The sequence below is a fragment of the Canis lupus genome, chromosome 34 (genome assembly GCF_011100685.1).
Source record: "Canis lupus familiaris isolate Mischka breed German Shepherd chromosome 34, alternate assembly UU_Cfam_GSD_1.0, whole genome shotgun sequence".
In the NCBI taxonomy this organism is placed as follows: domain Eukaryota; kingdom Metazoa; phylum Chordata; class Mammalia; order Carnivora; family Canidae; genus Canis; species Canis lupus.
In genome coordinates this window covers 37645458-37662004 of record NC_049255.1, presented here as the reverse complement: position 1 = coordinate 37662004, position 16547 = coordinate 37645458, and the positions used below count along the sequence as shown (strand labels likewise).

General features: G+C 44.3%; 1 protein-coding gene across 1 annotated transcript in view; it reads right to left on the bottom strand.

Moving 5' to 3' along the window:
- NLGN1 (neuroligin 1) overlaps nucleotides 1-14307 on the bottom strand; it is an 816283-nt gene extending 801976 nt beyond the window's left edge. Inside the window, exon 1 of the mRNA XM_038583931.1 lies at nucleotides 13671-14307. The gene's annotated coding sequence lies outside the window, so the exon portion shown is untranslated. The remainder of the gene's footprint in view (nucleotides 1-13670) is intronic.
- Between the last annotated feature and the right edge of the window lie 2240 nt (nucleotides 14308-16547).

The window sequence follows — 16547 nt, the reverse complement described above, 5'->3', positions numbered from 1 at the left end:
ATAGATTCCTCTAAAACACAGCGTATCCTCTCCCGCCAGCCAGAATGTTAATGCATTATCACTCTGTACACTGAGAAAACAAGTGACCATATGTAGCCTATGCCAGCAGAGCTGTAACTGTGAAGAACAATGGCTCTGAGTCAACAACAGAATTAAACTACTCCCTCTTATGAAGCTCTTCTGAATATTTTAAGTGTTGCCTTGAAAGTGTGGGATTATGTGCAAGCATAAACATTAGCTTAATGCAATTTTTTGGTTCGGAATATGCCAGAGTTTAAAAATCAGAATTGGAATGCAGAAAATAACTTTGGTATAAATTTATTTTTTTTCATGTGTGATTAAAACATGATTGAAGAGGCATACTTTATGTATAATTAAAGTTGCTTTGTAATTAAGAGATTTAAGCATGTATAGAAAATGATACAGCTTAGTTTGGAGATTTTACAAAGGCGCCTATTAAACACTCACTCCCTAGCAAGCCTATGACTCAAATGTTTTCACATTCTAATGCTGATAGAGTCCTTGAATTTTTTTTTAAAGCTGCCAATTTCACCATTTCTAAATGCTTTATCCTTCCTTCCATGTGTTAATAAAATAAAAACAGTCCCATCTTCCCCGCATTAGCCAAAACAGAAATGTAGAGCATCCTATATATCTTCATTTCGACGGCTTGGGGGTGGGAGGAGAAAAACAAGGATCCTCAGGATCTTTGAGACAAGGTTTGCCTTATTTTTGCCTTCTTCACTGTGCCCAGCAACACATGGCATATCAAAAGTGTGGGATAAACTGTTATTATTGAGTGAGCAGAGAACGTGTTTGTGTACACGTGTGGAGGGTTATCATGGTAACAAGAATTCTCTGAGACATTTTTTTATGTGCCAAGCCAAGGTATTAAATACATCATTTCATTTAATCCCACAAAGCCCTACAAGGTTGACATCATCAACCCATGAAAAAAAAAAAAACGTGAAGGTTACACGGAATCACACATGTTAATACTATCTTAGCAACAGGATCACCTTGTGGGCTAAAGCGTGAGAGGCAGAAAAGTTTGCCCCATTCTTGTTTATTTTACAGTCCTTTTCTCACAACGCAGCTTCTCAATCCCCCACCTTCTCCAGGGATTGCCTCTTGTCCTCCCTGTGGGACGCTAAAGCATCCTTCTGGTAAGCAATTGGCATGAACCAAGGCTTCATCTCATTGGCAATGGTCCTGCTTTTAAACTAATATTCCTGGCCTTCTCCATCAATACATTTCTATTTTACACTTCATTTATGTTAGCTGAGCATCACATGCGGAAGGAAAAAATTCAGACAAACATACTCACACAAATAAATATAAAATATATATTATATATGCAAACATATTATGTATATATACATATATATAATGGTTTTGCAAGCTTGAATATTGCTTTAGACTTAAAGGATATTGCAAACTTAAAGATGCCCTTTATACTGTCTGTATCTCCCTAACAGACTACCCCAGTCCAGGGATTGGGCCTTCTTTCTGCCCTATAGTAGCATCATCTCACTCCCTTTTTCTTTTCAGGCATGCATGGTAAAGAAAAGGCCCCATAAGAGGTGGTCCTGGGAGGTCTCATGGTTCTTTGGAGTTTTAGAGAAGACAGGTGGGGGAACGACATTCTCCACTGAATACTAGGACAACACCCAGTGTATTTCTGACCAGCAGAGTCAAAATGCACTGAATTCACGAGACATTGTGACCATGTTTATGGAGTTCTATAGAAAACATGCACATGGTCTTCTAACTGAGTCACTGTCTGCTCTCCAGGTGCTGGTTATTCTAGGCACTGATTCCCAAAATGAGCTGCTGTTTTTTTTTCACAAAAGGTGGCTCCAAGGAGAGTTGGGAGGGACGTATTGATTTCATGTTCAATTTAGTAGAAACAGAGGAATATGTCTCACTTGAAATTTCAATTCTTAGGCCATAGAAATGTTATAATTTTTAAAGTAATGATGAGGGTGGTCACTGGGTGTTAAATGACAAGTTAGCACCAGCAAGAGCCTCTCTCTCTTAAGCAAATGGGACATTTTGATTATAAATGTCCTGTAATCAGCGCTTCTGAAAAGACTGATCAGAGCACAATAGTGGAAGGGAAAGAAGGTGTTTTGGGCAGCAGAGTGTTTCCAGTATATTTTGGGCAGAGGCCACCCAGATAAGAAAACAGTACCTGGAACCCTGGGTGGTGCAGCGGTTTAGCACCTGCCTTTAGCCCAGGGCGCAATCCTGGAGACCCGGGATCGAATCCCACATCGGGCTCCCAGTGCATGGAGCCTGCTTCTCCCTCTGCCTGTGTCTCTGCCTCTCTCTCTCTCTCTCTCTCTCTCTCTCCCTGTGACTATCATAAATAAATTTAAAAAATTAAAAAAAAAAAAAAGAAAACAGTACCTGGGACAGACTATGAAAAGAAGAATCTCCTTGCTTACTGACAATCAATCAGTGATCTCAAACTGATTTCGTATTAATCAGTTATATTAATAGGCACATACTCAGAAAGTTATATTTTCCATTTCAAATAATTTGTTCTCTGGTAAAATGAGTTTCTTCTGATATGAGTGACGTGAACAGTGTTCCTAACAAACTGCTTATCTCGAGGTAAATATATAATTGACACTTGTGATTTGCAGAAGTCCTAAACCAAACTACTAAACACAGAATCCGATGTATCTTTTCAATAAGCACCTCTCTTTTCTACAATAGTACTTCCTAATGTGGGTTGTCTCATTTACTTATTTATTTTACTTTTGAAAAAGTCTTAAGTGATCAATTACCTCTGCTACATGTCATATTCCTAATTTTTATTGCTTTTCTTTAAGTAATGCTTTGCTCTCTTTTCTCCATTTGTTCACACCCCAATCTCTTATTTTTACCAAATCTTTCTAAAAATAAAACACCCTTCTTTATGACTTCTGTCAATTATCTCCCTGTATTTCTAAACTAATAATTCTATAATCACATATATGTGTGATGCTGATATACGCATTACTGTCCTGTATGTAAAACTGATGCATGAAAGTATTACATGACGATTGGGATGTTTTGGTCCAAGTTCAGTCACTGTAATAAACTCAGCAAGGCATTTCTTATCTTGGCCTACTTTGTCACTTGCAAACTGAAGAAGCTGGCCTAAAATTGACTAAAAAAACCATGTTGGTCCTTTCAGCTTCTCACATGGAAACATTACTGGATATTTATTTTAAAATTTTTTAAAAAAGGAATTATTCCTTTTTACAATATGTTTTACATATTCTCTAGGGTCAAAATTATGCTTTTCCCCTTCGGTCATAAAATACTGATTTCAATGTGACTATAATCTCAACACTCTATTTAATGGTCTAAGATTATAAACCATTAAACCATATTCTCCATCTTAAATACTAGTATCATGGTTATTTTTCTCTTCTTGATTTTAAAGACTTATTTATTTTTTTTAGAGAAAGAGAGAACAGGGGAAGGGGCAGAGGGAGAGAGAGAGAATCTCAACCAGACTCCCCACTGAGCAGGGAGTCAGAGGCAGGGCTGGATCTCAAGACCCTGAGATGACCACCTGAGCTGAAATCACGAGTTGGATGCTCAACCCACTGAGCCACCCAGGTGCCCCTGGATATTTTTCTAGTAGACAAAGTGGCCTAGATAGAGGATTAAAAAAGTCTAATTAATCAAATTCAACAAAAATCCACTTACTTTCAGCTATATTATGTATTCTATACTTTAATTGTATTAAACAGGAGCTTTGAGAATATCTAGCAAAAAAAAAAAAAAGAGTTGTCTTCATGCTCTAGAAATCAACTCACTTTTATGGCAAAATAGGTAGGCGAGAGGCAACAGTGTTTTCTTTGTGGTGACTATACTACAATGAGAGAAAGGAGAGTGGCATACCTCTGGAGAGCTTGTTATTCATCAGAAAGTAAGTACCCAGCTTTCTGGCCACTTAAGAGCAGTGGCAATTTTCAAATACAATACAGAGAAGAAACACTGTTGTCTGTGGAACTGCACAGTAAGAACTGTCAAGATAGATCCACAAATAGTAGCATCTGACTGATCCAACCCAAGACTCCTCTTCCTTTTATTCATATTTTTTAATCGGTGGTATGTGGTTGAGTAATGATAAAACAAAAAGAAAAAGGAAACTTCATTTTTACCTGCCAATTTTCTCTTGCTTTTTACTGATGACTTTCTTTTTAAGCAGAACATTTATATATAGTGATAGTTAATTCCTTGTGTAAGTTTTCTTTGTTCTTGATGGAAAATGCATTTTCTCCTTGCCTCTTCCCACTTTTGCGTGCTTTATTTGGCTCTGATTTATTCAGTAATCTTTTTCTTCCAGTATATTTGAGGAGAAGGGTCCTAAATCCTAACTGCTCTGTTGACCCTTCTGCGTTGCTCACAGTTGTTTTAGAGAGCAAATAAGATACGTGTGTGCAAACCTCCCCAAACTGTAAAATCTTAAAGCCATACAATAAACCTTAAAGCTATACAGTATCTATGATATATATTAAACTGACTAGTTTAAAGTGACACCTCTCTATCATTACATGTTTATAAAACAGCTTAAATACATATTAGTATTATGGACATTCCTTATTAACAATTATCTTTACCCTAAACAGGTCCTGAGAGCCAAAAGACACATTTAATTTCAGTTAGTCTAACTATACATTTTAAACATGGAAACTGAGGCCCAGGGAGAGTAAATGAATTGTAAAAGTGAAAGTTACTAGAAGAGTCTGCTCTATAAAACATAGGTCTCTTATTCCTAGTCTTATGCTTTTTCATGTTACTATCATCTATTTAGAAGACTAGCTATACTTTATATATTACAAACTAGGAGGGGAGGTGGAGAATACGAAGGGATAGAATTAGACTCTAATCATTCTGTCTAAGAATTATGTAGCAATCTCTCACGTCCAAATGCTTAACGATTAATTAAATAGTTGGTTAATTAATAATCATTACTGCATTAGCTCGCTTAAAAAACGAGGACACGTGTATCATTAAAATTGCCACATTTCATTGATTCTGACACTTTTTTTGACCTTTAACATCTTTGAAATCAGGATGTACTTTATAATTCCTATAGCCAAGCAAGCAGCAGTGGAGGCATAGCTGCCATTAACTTTGTACGTAAAACTTGGTTGTGTTCCTCTTGCCATAACCAGACAACCACTGCTCTTGACACTTCTAGACAATTTAAGAGAGAAATATGAGATTGTCATCTGAAAATTCTCAGTCGCCACCTTCTGTAATAACAAAACACCAGCATTAAACCTTTCAGAAGGTATCAGCTGCTTGGAATAAAATGCTGAAGACGATCATGGAGCACTCTTAAGAAATGGCATATCACCAACACATAGAGACTATTGTCAGAAAAAATATGAATATTGATGGCTCTGAGTCAGAAAAAAAATGATTCAGAAGAGAATCTAAATAGAACAAAGGTTTCTTTTTGCATTCTTAAACCAACATATTTACTAATATTATACTTTTTATATGTGTACAAGATTGATATAGAATAAAAAGATACATCTTTTAAGTCTAGGTTGTTTGTTACAAAAGCATAAAATAAAAATTTTAAATGGTAGGAAAGAAACATCTAATGATTCAATCGAGGTGTTTCTTCTTTCAAAGGTGTACATAAAATCAGGATATGTCCTGTAACCAGGTGTTTCTTAGTTTTGATGAGACACAGTGTATCCGATATATAATTAACCATTTCATACTCTGAGAAAAGTTTTAGGAAATTGCAATATCTAGGGTCAATGCTGTGAACTAAAATGATTTCACAGTGGATGTCGAAGTATGAGATACTGCCCAGGTCTAGAGGAGAGAAGGTCAGAGAGACACCTACTTAGAAAACATGCTCTCCCAGGGGTCTTCACTTGATTCAAGAGTGCCCAAAAAAGGTGGATCTATTTAAAACCAAACTTCACTATGCTCTCACTTTCAAACATACTTTCTATTAAAACAAAAAGAAGCAGCATCGGTTTCTGAGCCTAAACACAGATGGAGGTACTAACTATCATTTTACGCTTGATTCAAATATTAGTTCCCCTGGAGGTGAGCAGCCCGGGGTCAGAGGGGTTTGCTGTGGCACAAATGGCTTCAGGCGTGGAGCTCAGAAATGGAGCACTGGCAACAGAAAGAGGAGACATTGAAAATGCACTCTAAAAAGCTGGCGGTTAACCAAGAAGATAGCCTGGGCCCATCTCGACATTTGCTTTGAAATAAAGCGGAGAGATCAAATCCATTCTTTTCTAGCTCATGGTTCTTTTACGTGGTGGCTTCGGTGTTAAAGTTTATATTTGCCCATTTACACTGGTGAGAAAGTTATTGGATAGTAATGAGATTACAGAAATTCTTGGGCTATGGAGGGGGAGGGTGAAAAACAACTTCGATCCTGATCGCAGAGCAAAATACGTATAATGAGTTCAGTTTATTGATACTTTCTCTGCCTTCCCTGCCTTAGTTTACCATCAATCTGTGAACTACAATGTTTTTCTCTATCAAAATGATTCAAACACCGCTGATATCCCCTTTTCATGAAATCCTACTGCACATGTTAATGGGAGCAAGACTCAGCAGTTCATTGCACTCAATATTGCCTAATTTTTTAACATAGATTCATTCATTAAGGCATAAGACATTTATCTAGTGATGTATGACAGCATGTTTGCACATGCATACCTACAAATACATGTACATTCTCCCTCCTTCCAAATATAATTTGAAGCACAAATTATCTATGATAAAAAGCCCCAATACAATAAAATCTTAGAGCAAAGTTTAAGTTAAAAACACAGATTCAAATAATGAGCCAGGGTAAAAGGAGATGGTTAAGAACCCCTGTTCAATTGAACACAAAATTGGCTCTGTGCTTCCATGAAGTCAGACAAAAGATCGAAAATAAAGCTTTCCTTGTTTAAAAAAAAAAAAAAAGACTCACAATGTTCAATGAGAGAGACACTCACTGGCATGTGAACCGAAAACCCTCCCCTAGGCCTTCCAAGGAAACAGTTATCAAAAGCAGCGAGGTCATTTTAATCTGGGCATAACTGACATCAAGTCCTTCTTCGTGAGAGTAATTGGCAAAAGGGTTCAGCCATTTTTCACATTATTCCTGAATTATGATGATAAGATCATGTGACAAACACAATCTACTTAAAACAGAAACAGTTTAACTGTGGTTATTTTGTACAATATAGGTGTAAGTTGAAAAGGTAGGGTTTTGGATTTAGCATAATATAGTACTTGAAATTTAGTATAATTTAGTGTCTGTAATTCTTCTATCCAGGTCCCATTCCTACATTTTCTGAATCTCCAGGCAGTAATTTTTTTTTTTAAATCTCTGGAACTTCATGAGAGGAATCATTCTATATCAGAAACATGCAGCTGACACGTATTCAGTTTATGTCCATGGATTCAAAGACTATGTAATGCGTGTGTGTGTTTTCTAAGATAAGTCTTCCATATTATAAGAAATGTAAGGAAGATAGAGCATGATGTTTACAAAACACCCTATTAGGTACCCTGGGTTACAGCCATTGCCTCCTTCCTCCCAGTTAACAAAAGCTCTGATTTTAAGTATGGCCTTGCCATATCCACAGGGAAAGGAGACCTCTCCTCCAGCCCTAGGGGAACGACCATGCTTGATCAAAATCCATCAGTCAATGCATCACCTCTTTGCCACTGATTCATTTAGGAGTGGGATGTGTCATAGCTTTTGTCAATTAGGCATAAAGGGAAGTCTACTGAAACCTTCCAGAAAAATTTCTCCTTCTCATTTCCATAGAAGAAGACTGCTACTCTTTGCCTTGACTGGGGCTGTTTGGCTCTCTAGTAGCCATACTATTGATCTTCTCTCCAAGATGAGAGCCAAGAGAACAAGGGCAAGTTTGTCCTAGAGCCCTGACATCTATCTCTGAACTGCTGAGTTAGCTGACCCTGGACCTGCAATACCTCCAGAATCCGCGTTTTATGAGATAATAAGTCTTTACTCCTAAAGTCTTTCATTGGGTCTTCTGTTAACTTGAAGGCAAAAGTTTCTTAATCGACACCATATTTTATATTTCTATATTCTACACAAATCTGAGCAAATATGGGCATTAAATAGATTCATAGAGAATGAGTGACAAGGGTAAAAAGCAGGGAAAAAAACAATCAATCAGACAAGATTACTGGCCATCGCAGCAACGTTGATAGGTCTTTGGAAGGTAGACCTCTTCTCTATAATGATGCCCAACGGTACGCCTTTACCACAGCGAGGTAAATAATTGAGTAATCTAATTTTTAAAAATATGTATTTACTTTAGAGAGAGTACTCACACAGATGTGAACCGGGGAGGGGCCAAGGGAGAGGGAGAGAATCCCATACGCGCTGCTGAGCACGGAGCCCACTGTGGGGCGAGGCTGGACCCGACCCTGAGATCACCTCCTGCGCCAAAATCAGGAGTCAGATGCTTAACGGACTGAGCCACCCAGGCATCCTTTGAGCAATCTAATGTAGTTGCTATGGCCTGTGTTACCATAGGTCTACAAGAAATTACCTTACCTGATGCCATTACTAGCACGTGCAAGCATTAGAAGGGAGTGTTGAAACCACACTCACATTTTTGTCTTCTTTGACGACACATCTCACTATCGACCACTACCTAATTTATAAATACGAATAGCAACCTTTATTGCTTTCTTCAGTAGATTGAAGGAGATGGGGTGCTGTCTGTCTGTCTCTCTCACACTCACACACACACACACACACACACACACAAACGTTAGGAAGAGCAAGATGCCCCCATCCTGCCCAGCTATTTCCCAACGAAAATATCACCCAGAAGGATCCAAATCATTTTGTTAATATTTATAGCACGTGAAAAATTATATCTACCCTCTTTTATGACTGTTTGCTTTCCTTTTTTTTTTTCTTGTTCTCCTTTCTAAAGTATTTAGGTGAATTTCACATATTATTTTATCCTGCTGTAATGGTAAACACTTGTAGTTTCCAACTGCACATCCACTTCCCCTTCTCTTATCAGATTCTGATTTTCTTCCAGGTACTGGTATGCCAGTAATAAAATACTAAGATAAAATACTTAAAAATAAAAATATGTATTTCCCAACCTTTCATGTACCTGGAAGTAGCCATTTCACACAGTTCTGGCAGTGATAGGAGAATGGAAGTCTCTAGAAAGAATGTCCACATCACAAAAAAAGAAAATGCTCAAGGAGAAGGCTTGTTTGGCCCTTTCTTTTCCTCTCTCTCTCTCTCTCTCCCCCTTTCTTTCTTTCTTTCTTTCTTTCTTTCTTTCTTTCTTTCTTTCTTTCTTTCTTCTTTCTTCTCTTTCTTTCACCTCTTTCAAGAATCACATAAAGAGTCTTCTACAATTTATCAAGCAAAAACCAAAAAGATCCTCACCACCACTGCAACACAAAGAAACAAAGGAAATGGGAAACAGGGAATTGTCCCGTTCTGACTTTGGGCAATTGTTGCCAGTTGAGGCAGATTTTACCTCTGAGGGCATTTGGTGATGTCTGAAATAGTCTCAGTTGTCATAACTGGATGGGTAGGGTGTGCTACTGGTACCTAATGAGTAGAAGCCAGAAACATTACTAAAACATCCTAAAATGAAGCAGATAATCCCTGTCCCCCAATAAAGACAAAGGCTTATCTGGCCCAAATGACTATAGTGCCAGCTGAAAAATCCTAACCTAGAGCAGTCTTGTCATGTTTCTTGGGCCTAGAAAGCAGCCACAGAAGCAAGAAGCACAGCAGCGATCCTAAGACCATAAGGAGAAGAGCACCAAGGTGAAGAAAGAAGTCTTATTCTTTGACTAAATGTTTATTTAAGCAACTGTCTCTTCCTGAGTTTTTATTGTGTGAGATAAATAAACCCTTATTTGCTTAAACCACGGGTAGCCAGGTTTTCTGTTGCCTCAGAGCCAAACTGTATTTCTAAATAATACATTTGTCATTCACTTATGGTCCACTTTATGTTCAGACATGGGGTTAAACATTTTGAATAAACTGATAAATCAGGTACAGTTTGGTGTTTTTGTTTTGTTTTGTTTTGTTTTGTTTTTTTACCTCTGGGAACTTACTATCCACTGAGGAAGCCAAGCATCAGGCCAAGCAAAGGTGGGCTGCTCCTGGTGTAAACAACACATTGTGGGAACTCAGAGTAAGGATTCAGGAATGAAGCAGGATGGGGCAGGAAAGAACACTCTAAGGAAATAAAATGTTCTATCCTACAATGGGGGGGGGGGGTGGCAGGGATGGGTGGAAGCCATCCTTGAAGAAACATTAGTATAAATGGAGTTCAGAAGATAAAATGTCCTGTACTATTGAGGAAAATAACAAGTAAGAGCCTCGTGAATGAAATAAAGAGTAAGTTGGGGAGGAGTTCTAGGTGGAAAGTATTTTAATCTAAAAAGTAAAGTTGGGGAGTAAATTGTACAAAGAATAGCAAACCATCTGCATTCGAGACACTAACATTCAAGCTATAAGGAACCATTTGGCTACTGTTAACAAGAGATTGGCAAGACCAGACCTGCGTTTTAGGAAACAAAATAAGTGTGGTGAACTGGACTTGGAGGATTCCATCTACAAATAATTAAAATATGACTGAGGAATCATATCTTCCTGTTTACAATCTAGTAAGATGGAAAGAGACCCCAAACCTCACTTCAAAACACTTTAAAATGTGACAAAAGCGTAGTGTTGAGCTGTTGCGGCCTCACATCTCACTGTTAATGCCAATTGTGTTTTGCTTACAGAAACCACAAATTGGTTTCCGTTAGGTAATTCATAAAATAATTCCTTTGTTTAAAGAATTTAAGAAAGGATTCTAGAAATAAACGATTACAGTGCTTTGCTCTAAATGTTCAAAATTATTTGTTTCAATAGGTGGAAACCCAGAGAGGCATCTGTCAATCACGCCTAAATCTGTATCAGTCCTACCCCACGCGCAAAGCTGTCAATAACTTGTATGGAAAGGAACTGTTTTCACTCAGAGAGAGCTTAGATTTATATCCGTAGTCTGTAGTCACAGCTATTTAATCATGCTGTAAAAAAAAAAAAAAAAAAAAAAAAAAAATCCTAACTAAATTAAGGAACTTTGAAGGAAGATGTGGATCCTGTCCCTGGATCACCGTGCAGAAATAATAAAAGTGGGGGAAAAAATGAAACGTTCAGAGTTGGAAGAGACTCCAGAAAGTCAGGGAAGTCACCTGGCCCTGCCAAAGGGTCCTGGAGGCTTCCAGCACCCCCCCCCCAGCATCTGGTGGGGAGCCCTCTGCCTACCTGCTGCGAGGATACATTCCAATTTCCAAGCAACTCAAACGTACACATTTATGCCCTACGGAACCAGAAGTGAGAATTTTCACAAATGAAGCCCCCCACGGGGATGCAGGGAAGACTGCCAGAAAGGACTCTGGGGGTGAACGGAGGGCACGCGTGGAAGGAAGGGGAGCTCCAGAAGGCTGTCTTTACCCCACACTGCAGAACCCTGGCAGAGTCTGCCAGAAGACCGGCTCCCTCAATTCCTGCTTCTGTTAGGAGGATTGCAAAGACTAACCGTAGGAGAGCAGGCTTCCAGAAAACACTTACTTATTTTAATCAGACCCTGTAATCAGAAGGCCTGGCTGATGATTAACTTCCACTTCCTCCGACCCTCGCTCCATCCCCCAGCAGCGCAGGTAGCAGGCCGGCAGCTCCTTCTCGGCCGAGGGCGACGGCAAACTTCATGTTTTTGCACTTAACGTTTACTGTTTTAAATATTTGCCCGGCCCTTCGCTTCTGAGCTCCTTTAGAGAGCTGCTCTTCCGCTGGGCTGCAACGGCTGACGGAATGAAATGCCGCCGAGACCTTTTTTTTTTTTTTTTTTTTTTACAGCTTTCACCCTGACACACAGGTACCCACACACCTTTCCTTAGGGATATTTCCCTACCCACGATCCTACTTCTAATCAAGCACGACCCATGCATGGGTGAGGGCTGGATGCATCGTGTCATTTTTCAGATGCAGCCTGAGAATTCCCTTAAGCAACCCATCACCCACTGGAGTGCCAGCATTTAAAAAAAAAAAGGAAAAAGGAAAATGAGACTAGAAGTACCTAGGAAAATGCAGAGTGACAGACACAAGGCTGAGTTAGCCGCGCGGATCCCTGTTCCCTAAATCCTGCGCGGACCTCTCTCCCTCCCTGGTCCTGCAAACGGAAAAAAGCAGCGGGGTGGCGGCGGCGGGCGGCGGGCGGCGGGCGGCGGCCACCTGGAAGGGCCCCGGGATGCGCGGTCCCCGCGCTTCTCGCACTCCTGGGCTCCCCGCAGGTGGGCTGCTTTTTTTTTTTTTTTTTTTTTTTTTTTTTGCTTTTTTTGCTTTTCTTCTCCACGTCTACTCACAAAGCCTGGAGCTGGACGGCCTGGAGCCCCGGGGGACGCCTGCACCGTGCGGCCGGGCGCCCGTCCCCGGGGCTTCCTCGCGCGCCCCCCACCGCCCCCGGGGCTCCGCGCTGGGCTGGGGCGCGGGGGACCCGGCTCGACCCGAGCGCAGACCCGGGAGCCGCGCGGGGCGCCGCGCGGGGCGCAGCAACTTTCTCACCCGGTGGAACTAGGAGGCGGGAGGAGCCCCCCTCGCCCCCCGCCCCCCGCGGGCCAGCCGGGGACCCCGGGCAGCCTCCCCCCTGCGCGGCGCCCTGCTCCTGGCACCGCGTGGTGCCCCTCGGCCCCCCTCGCCCCGCGCGCAGCACCCCCTGCACCTGCGCGCCGGCCGGGCCTCGGGATGGAGGGCTCACGGCGCCGCGGGCAGGTGCGGGCAGGTGGGGGCAGGTGGGGGCAGGTGGGGGCAGGTGGGGGCAGGGGACGGGGGGGGCACGACGCGTCTGCTCCGACAGCGCCGGGGGAGCAGAGTGCAGCCGAGCAGGGACCCCCACCCGCGGCGCGGAGCGCGGAGGCCCCGGGGATGGGGGCGAGCCTCCAGCCCCCCCAAAGGTCGACTGCGAGGACGCGGCCCCCGGCTCCGCGCACCCCGCCCCCCCCCCCCCCCCCGCACCGGGCCGGCGACCCTCCGGGGAACGGGAATCCGCTCAGCGCGGGGCCGGCCGCCGGTTCTCCTCCGCGGGGGGCTCTCCTGGGGTGTTGGGGCGTTTTGAAAGGAAAACCAGCGTCGGGGAGGCTCCAGGACACCCCCACCCGGCCCCGTAAGGCTAATGAAACCACCCGGTTTATTAAAGTTCGTCATTTTTATTAATTATTGTCATTACCATCGCTTTTGTGTTGGCCGGAGGACGGAGGCGACGGCGTCGGCCCCGGGAGCCGCCCGCAGCAGCTCTCCAGGGCGCACTATTTGTCCAGGAGGCAGAATGGGTTTCCTAGGACGGCTGGCGGGGGGCCGGGAAACTCGGCTACTGGGCCGGGGTGGGGTGCGCGGGGTGCGCGGGGTGCGGGGGGAGGGGGCAAAGCGTTCGAGCTCGGGCAGACCGTTAAACCTCCAGCCCCCCCACCCACCCCCGTCGGCACGGGAAGGGGGCTCAGCGCGCGGCGGAGCAGCAGGGCAGGGCCGCGGGGCTGGGGAGGGGGCGGGAGGCGGCGGCGGGACGCTCCGGGGACCCCGGGTCGCGGCGGGCGCGGGGGTCGGCGGACGCACGAGGCTCCCTTACCTTTCTCTCTAAGCCCCGTTTGCACCTGCTCTGCAACCATAAATACTTCGTGATGCTTAGTGTGCAGCCAAGCGATGGCCGAATGTTAAGCGATCCTTCGCGCTCCCTCCCCTTTTGAAAAAACCGGCTCAAAAGAATGTTAATAGTGTCCTCGTTATCCATCGGCTCCGACACATGCCGCCCGGTCGGCAGGAGAGGCGAGGACCCGGCGCTGGGACGCGCATCTGGGTATTTACATCTTACGCGGCCGGAACACACACACATATACACGTTCTCTGCATCGAAATCCAAAAAAGAGGAGCCCCGCGGATGCCTCCGGGGAGGGAGGGGACGCGGAGGGGAAAAACTTGGCGAGCCCAGTACATCCAAAGATCTCTTATCAGGAGCCACCTGCTTCGATGCGCAGAATTCCCGAGGAGATTTAGAGGGAGAAGGGGGAAAAAAAAAATTTTAATGAAATACCCAAAACACACACTTGGAACTGGAAGACGCCTAAGACGCGTGGAAATGGAGAGGATGAGACGATCTCCCGAGGGTGCAGATCCGCCCGCTAAGTGAGCAGTCGCCTCCAAAGATCACGGGCGGGGAGGTGGCTGCAGCTCGGCCCTGCTCCGGTCCCCGCCGCCGCCGCCGCTGCTACCTGTAGACACGCGCACACACGCGCACACACGCGCGCACACACAGCGCAGCCCGCCCTCCTCCCCCCGCCCCCGCCCCCGCCCCCCGCTCGGCGCTGCTGGGTGCAGGAGTCGGAGCCAGGCTACACCCGCGTCCCGGACCCCGTCCCGCCGCCACCCCTCCTCCCCCGGGTCGGGGCGCAGCATCCCCCGTCCCCGCCCTGCGCGCCACCCCCCCTCCCCCCGGCGCAGGCCGCGGTCGCAGGGGTGCGGGGTGCGGGCCCTCCTCCCTGCCTCCGCCCGCGGCCGCCGAGCCTCCACCGCCCGCGGCCGCCGAGCCTCCACCGCCCGCGGCCGCCGAGCCTCCACCGCCCGCGGCGCTCAGGGCTGCAGGGGCGGGGGGGGGGGGAGGGCTCCGGGCGTCACGCGTGACGTGCACCGAGCCCCCCGGAGCAGGTGCAAGGGGACCGGGCCGGGCCTCCAGGCCTCGGCGTCGCCACGCTGCCCTCCCGGCGCCGGGGCTCGGCCACTGAGAGCTCACGGTTGGAGGCCGAGCCTCCCAGCGCCTCCTCGGGGTCTGTCCCTCGGCAGGTGTCTGGCCACCAAGTCCCCCTTAGTGTCGGCGTCCGCCAGCCGGCGGCAGAGTGGGCTCCCGAGCCCCGCAAGGTGCGGGCCCGACCGTGGGCACGGGGTCGAGGAAACGCCACTGCTCCGGCCTGTCCCCCCGGCTGCTCCAGCATCTTCGCCCCCGAAAGGGGATTAAAAAAAAAAAAAAAAGACTCATCATAGCTAATGAGCGCTGGCTTCTGCGACGGGAGGGACTCCTGCACCACACTGTTCACACTGTTCACACCTACCCACCTCCCGATCCGCTGCCCCCCTCCCCCCCGGGGATTTCTAAATGCCACTGAATTGGGGGCCAGGGCCCTGACAGCCCAAGCATCAGGGGACTCGAGGGCGAGGTGTAATGATACAAACAAGAAATCCACCAGGAGAGAAATCGCTAGGAAAAAATCAGTGACGCTTAGCCTAGAGAACTGGGTTTTTTTCTTATTGCAAAAGCGCTTGCTTCAAGTTCTCAAATCTCCCTGTGTATTATAATCTGTGAAATGTAGGTAAAAGAAAAGGAACTTTAAAATCAACGCTTCCAACGCAGTTGCTCAGAAGTATCACTCACTCGTTAATTAATTAATAACACTAAATAAGAAACCTAGAGTTCCAGCACAGGTAACCAGGTTTGTAGAAAGAATCTTCAAGATGGCATATCATTCCTTCTTAGAAGGAATTTGGTACATTTTGCTGACAGTTTTAGCATTCAGTCTGTCTTGTCATTGTTTTTTCTTTTTTTTTTTTAAGTCACCTTTAGTTGATGTGTTGACAAATAGTAGATTTCACTATTGCTCCTAGGAAAGTGAATCTCATCCAACTAAAACATGGGGCTGATTCGTGGTGAAAGATCTGCCTTGCCCCAGGCTGTCTAAGTCTACATCCTATGAAAAACTCTCTGAAATTTCTAAATTCACTGGAATTTTCTAGGAAAAATGAGAAATGAGGATCTATTCCAGTATCAATAAAAGTGCCTGATTCAATTTCTTCAACTTTCAGGAGGCTACACAGCTGAGGTAGCCTGATACCAGGCATCATTTTAAAAACTGAAGAATCCAAAAAAAAAAAAAAAAAAAAAAAAAACTGAAGAATCAAACTTTTTAAAAAGAAATAAAGATAATGTAATAAAACTGATTGTAATTTACAAATATAAAGTTCTGTATACTTTCTTGTATCCCAAGATTGTAGGGATCACTTTCTAAATGCATCAGCTGAGGTTACTATCAGAACCCTAAGGGAAAATAGACTGAACGTTTTTCATCTCTAATATTTGGTATTTATGGTATGAGATTAATCCTAAATAGGTTCTATTGTGCTTTTTCATTATTCTTTTCACAGCTACTACACTTTATCAACTGGGCACTATTATCTCATTTTTATAAGTTAAGTCTTACCAAAAAATCCCAAGAATTCTAACAAAATAGAATTGCCTTATAAACAGCACTTACCACAATCTGTGAATACAGGCAAATGAGCTACACTCCCTTTGCCCATCTTTCCCACTTTCTCAATCAAACACCCTGAGGGAATCGACCCACCCTATATCATTTGAAGCCAAAAGCAATGAAAGCAAGAAGTTTTGCTTTTTATGTTTTTCTTTTGTGGGTATGCAGTTAAGAGCTGATACTCTGGAATCAAATTGCCTGAGATTGAA